We start from the raw sequence: 15,150 nt of genomic DNA on the forward strand, positions 1-15,150 counted from the left end.
TGGCCAGTGATATTTCTTTTCTATACAGTCAGAAAGATCCTTCACCAACTTTGAATTATGTACACAAAGCATGTTACTTTTATACAATTGCACCTCAATGGAGCTGCTTTAAAAGAATTGCAGGATAATGAGATATCTCAGTGGTTATAGCTGCTTGCTTACAAAGCCTGACAGTCCAGGATTCAGTTCCCCAATACCCATGAAAAGCCAGATTCACCAAGTGGCACATGTGTCTACAGTTCTTTTGCAATGACAGGAGGCCCTGGCATGCCCATAACCACTCTTTCTCATCTCTTTCTGTCTGTCTCGGATAAATAAAATACTAAAAATCCTTTTTGTTTTTTTAAAGAGTCCCATGAATATGCCAGCAGCCATCTCAGTGAGAGAATCTTCCACCTCAAGCACCCCCTGTGGCATTTTTTTAGAATTAGCCTATTTTCCTACCACACATATTGCCTTGGAGACTTTTTTCAGTTTCAAACTAAATGTGAATATGCCCCTTTTCTCCAGATTCTGTCTTGATTTAGGATTTATTTCCAAAAGGTGTTTCAGAGGAGAGAAAAGAACAGAGCGACCTAACCACCCCCATCTGCACGGCGCTCTTTAACTGTCCTCGGTGTAGAAATAAAGCCCAGTTGGATAGTAGAACGAGCTTGCTTGGGAACATCCAAATATTTACTAAAAGGAAATGATTACGCATATCAAGAGGCAAGAAATGCCCAGAACAGATTCTGATGAGATTTGCTGCTGTGTACACTGGCAAAGTCCACCTAACCCAATACCAGCCTATAAATAACGGTGTCACCCCCAGGACAGGGGTGTGTCTGCTGCTGTCACACCAGTGCTTTTCTCTATTTTGTTTCCCGGAGTTTTGAAGAGATTCAGTATTACATTTTAACAGGAAACTGGAAGGTAACCTGATTAGGAACCATTCTGGAAACAGCTCCTCTGACCTCAGTTCTGTGGGATCCATCAATTCCTCCTTAAAGTACAGCTTCCAGTACAAAAAACAAAAGTGTAAATTTATACCACACACAAAAACATGCTGTTGTGACAGGAAATACTAATTAAACGTCTGTGAGGGAAAAGTTCCATTGTGGATTCATGAAGAGATTTTAAATATTCAACATATGATTATAATATACATGCGAAAGATGGCAAGAAGGTGAAGTGAACACGAGATGCCATCAGAAAAATAAGTGAATATGTGTTGTGATAGAGCTAGTAGTTTGTGTTTGTTTGTTTGTTTGTTTTTTCAAGGTAGGGTCTCACTCTAGCCCTGACTGACCTGGAATTCACTATGTAGTTTCAGGATGGCCTCGAACTCACAGCCATCCTCCTACCTCTGCCTCCCAAGTGCTGGCATTAAAGGCGTGCACCACCAGGCCCAGCAAAGCTAGTAGTTAGTAAAGTTGCTCCTTGATAGTATGAATGATTAGAATGGAAAATCAAGACATCCTTAGAAAAGAAATTTTTTATTATTAGAATATATTTCTTAAATATTAACTTTTGGGCTGGAGAGATGGCTTAGCGGTTAAGCGCTTGCCTGTGAAGCCTAAGGACCCCGGTTCGAGGCTCAGGTTCCCCAGGTCCCACGTTAGCCAGATGCACAAGGGGGCGCACGCGTCTGGAGTTCGTTTGCAGAGGCTGGAAGCCCTGGCGCGCCCATTCTCTCTCTCTCTCCCTCTATCTGTCTTTCTCTCTGTGTCTGTCGCTCTCAAACAAATAAATAAATAAATAAAATTTTAAAAAATTAAATATTAACTTTTATTTATTTGTAAGAGACAAAGAGTGGGAGAGAAAAAGAGAGAGTGAATGGGTGCGCCAGGGCCTGTAGCCTCTGCAAATGAACTACAGATGCATGTGCCACCACGTGCCTCTGGTTTACACACTTTCCATGGAACCTGGGTCCTTAGCCTTCTCAGGTAGTCACCTCAACCAGTAAGCCATCTTTCCAGCACGAAGAAATGTTTTAAATGCTAATCAAGAGAGCAATTGTCATGTACTACGAAAAACAACATTGAAATGAAAGAAGGTGGGGATACAGCTCAGTCGCGAGAGCGCTCGCCTAGCATGCTCGAAGCCCAGAACGCATTCTCCAGCACCACCTAAACGAGCGTGGTCAGCACATGCCTGTAATGCCAGCACTAGGAAAACAGAGACAGAGGTCCTTCAGACCTTCCCGGCCTGCTAACCTAGCCAAATCCATGAGCTCTGGACTCAGTAAAAGAGACCCTGTCTCAAAAAAAAAAAAAAAAAATTTAAGTAGACAATGTCAACCTGTAGCCTACACACACACACACACACACACACACACACACAGAGGATATCCTGCACACACATGTCCCTGTATATATTTGAACACACATGCATCATGCTGTATACCACACACATTAACATAAAGAAGGAAAGACAGAAAGAAGAAGGAAGGAAGGAAGAGAGGGAAGGAAGGGTGAAGATGAACCACTAACTTTTGAAGTCATTTGTGTTTTCGGCAACAAGTTGCAGGGTTGTTTTTAACCTTCGGTATTGTGATCAGGTATAACCTAGATGCCAATGGAAGCTCCTATCATTAGGACATCTGGCTATAAGTTGGCTCTATTCTGCCCAAGCAGCCCCACAGCTGTGAGCTGTGAACTCCATCTTGTAGCATCAACCTGGACACATAACACTGGTCATGTGCCGCCAACCAGCATTGCAAATAAAAAGAGTGTCCTTGCTTCGGGTTAAGATGGTGGGTGGGGTGGGGGCAAGATAATAGCAAAACAAATAGGGTTCTCTTTTATAGGAATTGAAGTAAGTACAGATATTACCCATCTTATTATTCAATCATTTTTATTTCACTATTTTGATTTACAACCTTGGAATCAGGCTACTAACATATCCCCTAATATCCTTACCCATGAACTGCATTCTCACCCATGAACCTACAGCTGTTGGTACCTAATAGTTAGGAGCTAAGCAGCTCCTAAGATGGCTCCCAGTATCCTTGCTTTTTGGTATTCATGTCCTTTGAATTGAATACTCCCCTTGAGTGTGGGTTGGTCCTAGCAACTTGCTTCTAGCAAACAGAATGTGCCCAATGTGATGGGATGTCACTGTGAGATGAGATTACAGAAAGGCTCTGGCTTCTATCTTGCCCACAGTTTACTGTTCTCCCACTTGCTCAAACTGATGAAAGCCAGTCACCGTGAGAAGGTGGCAGGGAACTAGGGAGACCTCCAACCAGAGGCCGGTAAGCAACTAACAGCCTCTTTCCAGTGGTCACAAGGAACGGTATCCTGCCAACAATCGCTCGAGTGAGCTTGGGAAAGCATCCTCCCCCAGCTGAGCCTGAAAGTAACGACAGTTCCTGTCAGCACCTTGGTGGCAACCTCGTGACAAACCCTGAGCCAGAGGACCTGGCTAAGTCATACCTACTTCCAGACCCCTGGCACGGTGAGATAATAAATGTTTGCTGCCTGAGCTGCTAAATGTAGGGGTAATTTATTATTCATTGATAGACAAGTAATATAAAGTAGAAAAATTAGCTATAAACCATAAAGTCAAATGTTCCTGAAGCAGAGTAACAAACAAGACACTTAATAACAAGGCTTAGTGACATCAAAGGTACTTTCTACTCTATGATAATCTCTCCCAGGTTCATATTTATTGTCTTTATAACATATAAGAAATGAGCATGGGGATAGAAACAACATACAATCTTATATCTTCAGTAAATAGGAACATAGCTAGTGTGATTCTAATCCCATTTCTTACTTGTTTTGTATTCACTGCCAACCATATATTTGACAAGATTTTGCTATGCTTAAACATATATGGGAAGGCAAATGGAAGGCTACTTGTTAGCATAACTTTTTTCAAACACCTGGAATTAAAAAGGGAAAAGTAGCTCATCTTCAGTTTTCCTCCAAATCAACATTTCTCTATGGAAAGCTAATTATATAGCCTATTTTTGGATTATACATTTTAAAAAATGTCATTGTCAAGTAAGTTTGAGAATAGCTAGATGAAATTAAATTAAAGCAGACATTTTGGCAGGCTATCTCTAAGCCTTTGTTATATAAATCAATATTATGAATCTCCAAAAATGGAGAGCATATTATGTGATTTTTAAAAGTTATTTAGTTAACAGATGATATTTCTCCATGACCATCCCAACAGGTCAGTTTGGCAAAGTTGTTGAAAGTTTAAGCTTTGTTAACTGACACCAAAATATGGCTTTGAGCTTTCATGTGTTTAGAAATCTCATCCCTCAAATGTTTGTCCAAGTCTTTTTTTCCAAACTTCCTGATCACTTACAGGCTTTATTAGGTACCAAGCCTGAGCTACACACTTAAGCAGGTTTAGTATTTCTCACCAGTGATGAGTCTGTCTTCAGTCACAACTGCTACAGGCAACATTACTACAAATTACAAGTAATGCTGAGCCAGACAATGAATGTTAACTATGTGCTGGGCACCATTTCAATGTGCCTGTGGGTAAAAGAGTTGACATCCATGGAGGTTACAGAAACCACTGTTTTATCTCCACCACCGATTTCTGTGTACCATGCAGACATGGCATGAGACACAGTTGTAGCATTCACATGACCACACTGGCTCATTCAATGACAAAAGCACATTCAAAGTGAACAAATAAGCACTAAATCAGGCTCATAAATTATGAAAATTCATCTCAATTCAATGTTGAATTTTGTCCTATTGATTAGTATAGTATAGCAATAGACTTTACCAGAATCTTTTCATGGCATGACAAAGTAAGATAAATATAGCCTAGATGATACAAACAATGCAAAGATTTTAAAAATTCATTATTTTATCATCTTTTGATTGAGGATGGTAATAAAATTTACAATGTTGTTTTCGAGTTCAAAGCAAATTTTTTCTGAGACCTTCTATAATTTTAGTGCATATTGAATCTGTGTCTGGTACAATCAGCGAGAGCATTGAAGCTTGCCTTTGGCTCTTATTAAATCACCTTTGCTGTAAATCCACATGTATTTCATCCAATGCATGTTAGTGCACATGAGGCTGCCTATGTTTTGCAATTAAGCATTAATGAATTTTTAAGAGGAAAAAGTCTTAACTTAAAAATGTATGCCACTCAGGGGTTGTTTCTCTCTGCAATACTTTAAGTGGACTTCGATAGCAGTTTTCATGCATCTGGTTTCATGTGGTGCACCAGAGAATCTAACCTAGGTCCTCTGGCTTTGCAGGAAAGTGCCTTGATTGCTAAGCCATCTCTTCAGCCCTTATAGCAGTTTTCCATCTGTGCCAAATACAGATCAAAGATGCTCATTGTTTCACTCAGGAATGTTCCAACTCTCTAAGTCAGTAGCCTAGCTTTTATAGTGTGCTTTATGTTGTTTTTTTTTTTTTTAAGAATTGGTAGAATTCCTTTGGAGAGCTATGAAAGGCATGTGCAGTAGTCCACACTCATTGGGATTTGTGTGATTTTCCACATTAGTAGAGCTCTTACTTGGTGTGTCCACATGCAAGTCAGCAGAGTATTGGAGAAGACTCACAGAAAAGCAGAGCCCATAAAACTTTCTATATGTTAAAGCTACAACAAAAATAACCAAAATGTACTTAATTCAGAGGCTGTCATACTTTATAAGATACCTTTTTTTTTTTGAGGTAGGGTCTCACTCTAGCTCAGGCTGACCTGGAATCCATCTGTACTCTCAGAGTGGCCTCGAACTCATAGTGATCCTCCTACCTCTGCCTCCCAAGTGCTGGAATTAAAGGCGTGCGCCACCACGCCTGGCTCATAAAACACTTTTAAAGACAATATATGCATATGTATACAGATAAATATGTGTTCATGCGGACACAAATTTTACATTATAATACCTACAAATAAGAATACATAAATATATGTTAGTGTATATATATATATATATATATATATATATATATATATATATATATGCACATATAATTACAAAATATTATATATGTGATTTTTCATGTATATGTGACTTTGAAGAGTAATTCTTCCAGGATGTTTGCTAGTAAAAACAAGTGATACTTTTACTTTACATTTGCCATTAGTTATAGGACTAGAAGCCATAAATTTAGTGGCAAGAAACATCTTTTATACAACTAAGGAAAAGATGCATTTCTACTTTTTTTTTATTTTTTATTTTTTTGGTTTTTCGAGGTAGGGTCTCACTCTGGTCCAGGCTGACCTGGAATTCACTATGTATTCTCAGGGTGGCCTTGAACTCACAGCAATCCTCCTACCTCTGCCTCCCGAGTGCTGGGATTAAAGGTGTGTGCCACCACGCCCAGCTCGCATTTCTACTTTTAAATTGAATGCTCACATTGCTATATCAATACAAATGTTCTGAGGTGTTGAGCACTAACTGTGTCTAAGATATAAGGTTACCTTCTGTCCCCACTCCCAAGTGTATTATTTTAGTTAAAAAGCAATTGGTCACAGAGTTAATCATTGAACATATAATAATGATACACAAGTAAATGACAGAAAACATAACTGATATTATTAGACACATCCAAGGATCTGACCAACAGGTACAGAGTGAAGGAGATATGAGAAGTACTGTCTGTAAAGACAAAAAGAAATATTAAGGTGGGAATAGAAAACAGCAACGAACATTGGCAAAATGCCTTGTATGAATTAATAACATGACCACCCAAAAAGTAACTATGCAAGACCCCATTAGCCTGTAGCACTGGGAATGTGGCAGGCAGAAATCAAGGAGTTGACTGCCATATTAATCTAGCTATCAGACAGGGCCTTTAAAGTTAGATTGTGTGCAGAACTCCTTAAAGAGAAATACAAACAGACAAGGTTATGCTCAGCAACATATAAGCAATTCAGTAAAAAGATTCAAAGTCATGTCATTATTAGCCTAGATACAAGTAAGGAAAGCCAATGATAGTAAAACTGAGTCACATGAAGGGAAACTGGAAGGCTCCAGAAAGCTAACCACATGCAAGTGGATCACAGATTCCAAAGTTAGATGAAAACCAATCTCAGGGCTTCCAAAGATAGCTGTCCTGCTTTATAAAGTTGAAGACACCATCATTTAAAGGTATTCAAACATAGACAGCAGGCCTTCAAATAGTGAGATTGCCTCTTTTAGCCAGCTTTCCAGAGGTGTTAGATCAGTAGTTTTCAAAGCAGAGTGTGTATCATGTACCCATGGAGGGTTTGTTCCTGACCTCACTGTGTGTGATCCAGCAGGTGTGCAGAGATGCCTGAGTGTTTGCATTTTTAACAGGCTTCTACTTATGATTTCTGTCTGTTGAATCTTGCATGCCTCCTATGTCTTGTATGCCCATGTGCTGGAGATTTGGTCCCCAGCCTACTCCATTATTAGGAAGTGGTGAACCTTTTAAAGAAATGGGGTGTGGTCTGGAAGGATGGCTTAGCAGATAAGTTGTTTGTCTGCAAAGCCAAAGGACCCAGGTTCGATTCCCCAGGACCCATGTTAGTGAGATGCACAAGGGAGCACATGTTTATGGAGTTCATTTGCAGTGGCTGGAGGCCCTGAGATGCCCATTCTCTCTTTCTCTCTTTCCCTCTCTCTCTCTCTCTCTCCCCATTTCTCTGTCAAATAAATAGTTAAATAAAAATATTTTTAAAAAAGAAAGAAAGAAATGGGGTGTAATGGGAGGAAGTCAGATCAGCGAGCATGTGCTCTTGAAGGACATGTTGGGACCCAGACTCCTCTCTTCCTCCTTCTCTGCTTTGTAGTCAATATGAGGTCGACAGCCCTCTCCACCAAGTACTCCCGCCAGGATGCAAGACCCGAAGCAACAGAGCCAGGTCCCCAGGGCCTGAAACCTCTAACACCATGAGCTAAAATAAACCTTTCCTCCTTTTAAGTGAATTAATTATCTCAGGTGCTTTGCCACAGTAAAGGAAAGCACACAGAGAACTTTTGTGCTAAATAAACCACTAACAGGATGCCCAAGAAATTCTGGCCGAAAACATCTCTGTCCAACAGTAATTATATGACATTTCTCATTCAAAGAGTGTGGTATACACTGTAATGTCTATGGTAGAGAAAAATGATGAAATCTATGAGAGGGGAAAAGGTACAGCTAAAGCAAGTAGAAGTAAAAAAGAAAAGAATAAATAGGGGGCTGAAGAGGGTTAAGGCACTTGTCTGTGAAGCCTAAGAATCCTGGTTCGATTCCCCAGTGCCCACGTAAGCCAGATGTACATGGTGGCACATGCATCTGGAGTTCGTTTGCAGTGGCTGGAGGCCCTGGCGTGTCCATTCACTCACTCACTCTCTCTCCTTGTGTCTGCCTCTCTCTCTCTTTCTCTATCTGACTCTCTCTCTCAAATAAATAAATTATATATATATATATATATATATATACATATATATGTATATATATGTATATATATATATATATATATATATATATATATATATATATAGATATATATATATAATTTAAAAAGAGTAAATACATTTTGGTACTTTTATTTATTTATAAGAAAGAGGGACAGAGAGAGAATGGGCATGCCTCCAGGCCCTGCAAATGAACTCCAGACACATGCCCACCTTATGCATCTGGCTTGCATGGGTCCTGGGGAATCAAACCTGGGTCCTTTGGCTTTGTAGGCAAGTGCCTTAACTGCTAAGCCATCTCTCCAGCCTGAGAAGAATAAATTTTGTCTTTGTTTATTTTCATTTATTTATTTATTTAAGAGTGACAGAGAGAGAAAGAAGCAGTAAGAGAGAGGCAGAGAACGGGCGCACCAGGGCCTCCAGCCACTGCAAACGAACTCCAGACGCGTGCGCCCCCTTATGCATCTGGCTAACGTGGGTCCTGGGGAATCGAGCCTTGAACCGGGGTCCTTGGGCTTCACAGGCAAGCGCTTAAGCACTAAGCCATCTCTCCAGCCCAGAATAAATATTTTAAACAAGAGCAACCTGAACATTTACTGTTGACTTTTCCCTGTGATTTCATCCCTACCCTCAATCCATAGCTTCACCATTTCCCCCAGTCAGCTGGTTAAGCTAGCTTATGTGCCTTGTCTTGAGTGAGAAGATAAGAAAGTAGCCTCCTTCTGGTCTTTTACTTTCAAATGTTAGTTTATTAGAATGGAAAGGAGCTATTCTATGGAGAAAAGAGGGGTGGAAGCATGAGTGTGAACAAGTTTTCTCAAAATGTATTCGCTATCTGGGGGAAGGGGAGAGGTGACGACGTATTAGATGAGGAAGTCTGACAAATGTGGGCTCCCAGCTTGTCTCTTTCCTCATCTTAAAACCCTATGACCTGGGTATAACAAAATCCTAGTTTTACTAAAATTTTGGCAGATAATGGTTTGAAAATGGAAGTACAGCTGTTGGATGGCAAGAATTGCATGTGTCTCCCTGGGATGCATGCTTGGAACAAATATAATGTGTGCCTGGCATGAAGGGAGGTTGATCTGCTTGGGTGGAGTATGCTGGACAGAGAATGATACAAAGTTGAGTAAACAGGGCCTGTGGAGATGGCTCTGTGCTTCCTGATAAAGCCTGCCAGCTCTGGTTCAATTCCCCAAAACCCATGGACACAAAGCTTCCGACCCCAGTGTGCTTTGGACAATGGGAGACAGAGGCAGGGAAGTCCGAAGCTTGAGGGCCAGAGGTAAGAGACCCTGCTTCACAGATGACACCCCGAGATTGTTCTCTGACATACCATGGCATGTGCACACCATGCTAAATAACAAGTGTTTTTAAGTTTTGATTTGCTAAGTGAGACTAGACTTTGACATGATAGAGATTGAATGTAAGTTAAGCTCTGGTGCCTAAAACCATCTGGTCACCAAGGTCAACCTGAAGCCTCTGGAGGTTTCAAACACCCACTCTGTGACCTTATTTTCCAGAGTTTAAATATCAGAACTTCCAGTTTCTTAACTGGGACTCTAATTAATATACCATCCCCCATGGGCCCTTTGCCGAAGCTTAAATTGAGAGAGATGATCTCTTTCCATCCAAGGTCTTACCTGTAATCTGACATCCAGGAAAACTTAGTGTTGTGCTGCAGAACCACTTCAGCCAGCTAAGGCCATGGCCATGAAACTCATCACAGCTTAGGCTGTCCCCCTCACAGGCCGCCTTCTTTAGGCCGAGCTTAGAGGAATCTGGTGAAAGAGTCATCTCACTGGATCTTGTCTTCAAACAAGAAGGATGTATTATTTCATAACTTTCAGGGAATTTTCCCAATTGTCAGCTAGGCAGTTCTTCAAACTGTCCCATAAAGCTTATCTGGATGCTGTGTGAAAAAATTGTCTACGGCCCTTGGTTTATTCAGTTTAATCTTCTCCAAGCATCTGCAAAAACACATGCCTAGGTGTGTGGGAAGTGGAGACCAGAGGATTGTTGGTGCTTCTCTGGTCAGCCATTCTGACTGAAAAACAGCAGCTGTGAGTGCCCAAGGAGGGCTTCACCCGAGTGCACAAGAGGGAATATATACATGCACACACATGCGTGTATATGCCACATACACATCAATTGAAAACAAAATGGGCATACGCCTAAGTAAACATTTCCCTAAAGAATGTACACAAGGGCTGGAGAGATGGCTTAGCGGTTAAGCGCTTGCCTGTGAAGCCTAAGGACCCTGGTTCGAGGCTCGGTTCCCCAGGTCCCACGTTAGCCAGATGCACAAGGGGGCGCACGTGTCTGGAGTTCGTTTGCAGAGGCTGGAAGCCCTGGCGCGCCCATTCTCTCTCTCTCCCTCTATCTGTCTTTCTCTCTGTGTCTGTCACTCTCAAATAAACAAATAAAAAAAAAAAGAATGTACACAAAATGGACAGAGGCTGTATGAAAAAAGGGTCAACCACTTTGATCTTTATGGACATGCAAGTCAAAACCACAATGAGATATCACTTAGCTCCAGTCAGAATGGCTATTATCAAAAAGACTATAAAGTTAACAAGTGCTGGCAAGCACACAGAGAAAAGAAACCCTTGTATCCCGAGGATGGAAGTGTAAATTAGCATAGCCATTACGGGAAAAAAAAATATGGAGGTTTCTCAAAACACTAAACGTATTTTTCTAAAAGTTAAGACATTAGAAATCTTTTCAGTTTAGAAACCAGAAATATGTAACATTTTTCTTGCCTCTGCATTTAATTTAACATCATTTGATCTTGAAAGTGTCACACTAAATTTTTTGTAACTAAATGAGAAACTCACCACTGCTGCTGATCTGTAACAATGAGCATGTCTAGAATGTTGGGTTACATGACTTGTATCTCATTAGTGCTAGAGCTACGAATAACTTGAAAATTTGATATTATTTTGTGTTTTGCCTTCTCCTCTGTGGATGAAGCATTTATTTATTTGTCTCCTGAAAAGTAGTTTCAAAAACTTACTCTAAAACCAGGCATGGGTGTGCACGCCTTTAAACCTAGCACTTGGGAGGCAGAGGTAGGATAGCTGTAAGTTCAAGGCCACCCTGAGACCGCATAGTGAATTCCAGGTTAGCCTGAGCCAGAACTAGTCCCTACTTCAAAAAAAAATAAAAATACTCTAGGGCTCAAGGGATGCTTAGTGGTTAAGATGCTTACCTGCAAAACAAAGGACTCAGGTTCGATTCCCTATAATCCACCTAAGCCAGATGCACAAGGTGGTGAGTGAGTCTAGAGTTCATTTGCAGCAGCTGGAGGCCCTGGTGTGCCTGTTCTCTCTCTCCTCTCTCTCTCCCTCCCTCTTTCTCTCTGTCAAATAAATAAACAAAAATAAAAATATATTAAAAATTACTCTAAAAACAATGACAGAGGGTTATGATCTCAACACCAAGCTTGGCTACACAGAGTTCCAGGCCAACTGAAAATAGACACTTGTTCCCCAAAGTCATTCACTTGCCAATTACAAAGAGCAAGAATGCTGAGAGAGTATAAGGAAGGGTGGCGCCTCAAGAGCTAAACACAGTATCTAGGACAGACAAAAGTTGAGAAGATTCCTTTCCACAATGGCTTAAGTTTTCAAATTCATAAACACTCGGAGACATTTATATTAAGGGCTAGCAGTTGCTGGCCTTGAAGAAAGGGTAAAGATAAGGTTTGGAGGAACAGGCCAAGTAAATGCGAGGCTTGGGCAAACAGTAGTGATTCCATGTTCCTGAAATAAATTGTAGCCAAACCAGTATCCTGACAGGTCGGGCCAAGCCAAGCAAGTATCAAGGTGTACTGAACGTCCTAACCCTCATGTGCACGCTCCTGGGGCCAAGACTTAGTGCTTCTCCCAAGTGATCTTTAGATTTCACAGTAGCAACACACGAAACCTCCTGTCAACAAACAGAGCTGTGAAAATAGCACTGGCCTTTATGTCCACTGGCCCACGGCCTCAAAAGAGTCAACATGGAGCTGAAAGTCAACAAGCACCAAGCCAAAAACATTAAGTAACAGGCTTTTGACACACTCTATAACTTTCCAACTTTGCATGCTTTGAAGAGGGGAATCTATATAGTTTGTTCATAAAAAGTTACTCTTTGTTCTCCAACAATAAGAGATACATTCTTTAAAATACGGTGCATTCATTTAATGGGATTTTTATAATTCTTAAAATATGTAATGAGTAGGAAAAAATTATGTGATGGCATGTAAAAAAAAAAAACACTGCTACATACCAGTAAAAATTGTTGAATCATATTTTTGGAAGAGTAAAACTGAGTTTTATAAAATAAGCACATGTCAAAAATGTTATTTAATGAGGAAAAATCAGATATTACAACCAATTCAAAGGAAAAATTAATGAACCACAAATTTTCATGGAAAAGATAAATTTTGAAATTGATTTACATTTAGATAGGAAGATTTTTTTGTGAGACAGAAAGAGATTATCTCTCCATTGAACAGAATCACTGCATGTTTAGAGATAAGAATTATGTACATTTTCAATAACCAATTATCTAGAAAGTGCAAACTTGAAAACAGCTTAGCTGAACCAGGTGTGGTGGCGTACACCTTTAATCCCAGCACTCGGGAGACAGAGGTAGAAGGATTGCTGTGAGTTCAAGGCTACCCTGAGACTACATAGTGAATTCAAGGTCAGCCTGGGCTAGACTGAGACCCTACCTCAAAAAACTAAACAAAACAAAAAGAGAGAGAAAGAACAGCTCAGCCAAAGACAAAGGGCCACATCCTTGGAGCAGTGTGACTTGTGTTTTTCATTACTGCCTTAATAGGGATATTTTTGAGACATTTCTAACTAATCCAAATTCAATACACAAATAACATTTTGTTACATAAGAGTTGAACCATGGAGGGCCACAAACCAATGTAACAGCTAAAGATCTTCTTAACCCTTTAAGATCCAAGCTTTGTGTCCTTTGGAGCAATTAAGGATCCATGTCTAGGGCTGGAGAGATGGCTTAGTGGTTAAGCGCTTGCCTGTGAAGCCTAACGACCCTGGTTCGAGGCTTGATTCCCCAGGACCCATGTTAGCCAGATGCACAAGGGGGCGCACATGTCTGGAGCTCGTTTGCAGTGGCTTGGAGGCCCTGGCAAGCCCATTCTCTCTCTCTCTCTCTCTCTAACTCTCTCTCTCTCTCTTTCTCTCTCTCTGTCACTCTCAAATAAATAAATAAAAATAAAAAAAAATTTAAAAGAATCCATGTCTAGAACACCTAGTACTCTCAGAGACTCCAATATTCCACTGAAAGTTTATCTTAGTAATCAACACAGCTTATCTTTTTTAAAGCAATGGCTTTTGTTGTTGTTTTGTTTTGTTGGTTTTTCGAGGTACGGTCTCACTCTGGCTCAGGCTGACCTGGAATTCACTCTGTAATCTCAGGGTGGCCTCTAACTCACAGTGATCTTCCTATGTCTGCCTCCCAAGTGCTGGGATTAAAAGCATGCACCACCATGCTCAGCTATTTCATTTTTTAAAAAATATTTTATTTATTTTTTTAAGAGGGAGAGAGGGAGAGAGAGGAAGAGGCAGAGAGAGAGAGAGAGAGAATGAGCATGCCGGGGCCTCTTGCCATTGCAAATGAACTCCAGACGCATGAGCCTCCTTGTGCATCTGGCTTATATGGGTACTAGGGAATTGAACCTGAGTCCTTAGGCTTTGCAGACAAGCACCTTAATTGCTAAGCCAACTCTCTAGCCCAGCTTATTTTATAGAATGGAATAATGTGGTGTTTAAAAGGCACCTCTTGTCAGACGTGGTGGTGCATGCCTTTAATCCCTGCACTTGGAGGCAGAGGTAGGATGATTGCAGTGCATTAGAGTCTATCCTCAACTACCCTGAGACTACATAGTGAATTCTAGTCAGCCTGTGCTAGAGTGAAACCCTACCTTGAAAAACAAACAAAAACTACCTCTCTCTTTTCTTTCTTGTGCACACGCATGTGCGTATGTGTGCATGTGTTAAAGTTTAGGGGTTAGTAAATTGCAACTTGCAGGCAGAATCTGCCCAGCTTTGTAAATGCTTTTTGAATTGGGACACAATCACAGAGGGTGTCTGTGATGGCTCATGCTCAATGGCTGCCTTCGTGTGACAACAGCAAGGGAGAGAACAGAGCAGACCTCAAACCTGTGAAGCCTCAAACATTTGCTGTCTTGTTACAGGAAAATGTTTGCCAGTTCCTTGATGATACTAGATTATTGATAGAAATCATTTCTGGAGCCAGGCGTGGTGGCGCAAGCCTTTAATTCCAGCACTTGGGAGGCAGAGGTAGGCGGATTGCCATGAGTTCGATGCCACCATGAGACTCCATAGTGAATTCCAGGTCAGCCTGGGCTAGAGTGAGACCCTACCTCGAAAAACAAAAAACAAAAAAAAAGAAATCATTTCTGGATAATAAGTTAATAAATTTTTTTCCTGATTATATATACATGTATGTGTGTGTGTGTGTGTTTATATATATATATATATATATATATATATATATATATATATATATATATATATATTTCTTATTAATGTTTTATTTATTGATGGGATAAAACCTTTTCAAATTATTACATGCAGTTATGTACAAAACACTTGAGACAGAAATACACAACATGCTCCTGGCTTTTAAAAAGCTGCTGGTCTATCACAGTGCCTGACACTACCTACACAAGACTATCATAAGAGGAGGGAAAGATCACGACATCAAAATAAAAGAGAGACTGATTGACATGGGGAGGGGATATGATGGAGAATGGAATCTCAAAGGGA

Source organism: Jaculus jaculus, chromosome 1 (assembly GCF_020740685.1).
Source record: "Jaculus jaculus isolate mJacJac1 chromosome 1, mJacJac1.mat.Y.cur, whole genome shotgun sequence".
In the NCBI taxonomy this organism is placed as follows: Eukaryota; Metazoa; Chordata; class Mammalia; order Rodentia; family Dipodidae; genus Jaculus; species Jaculus jaculus.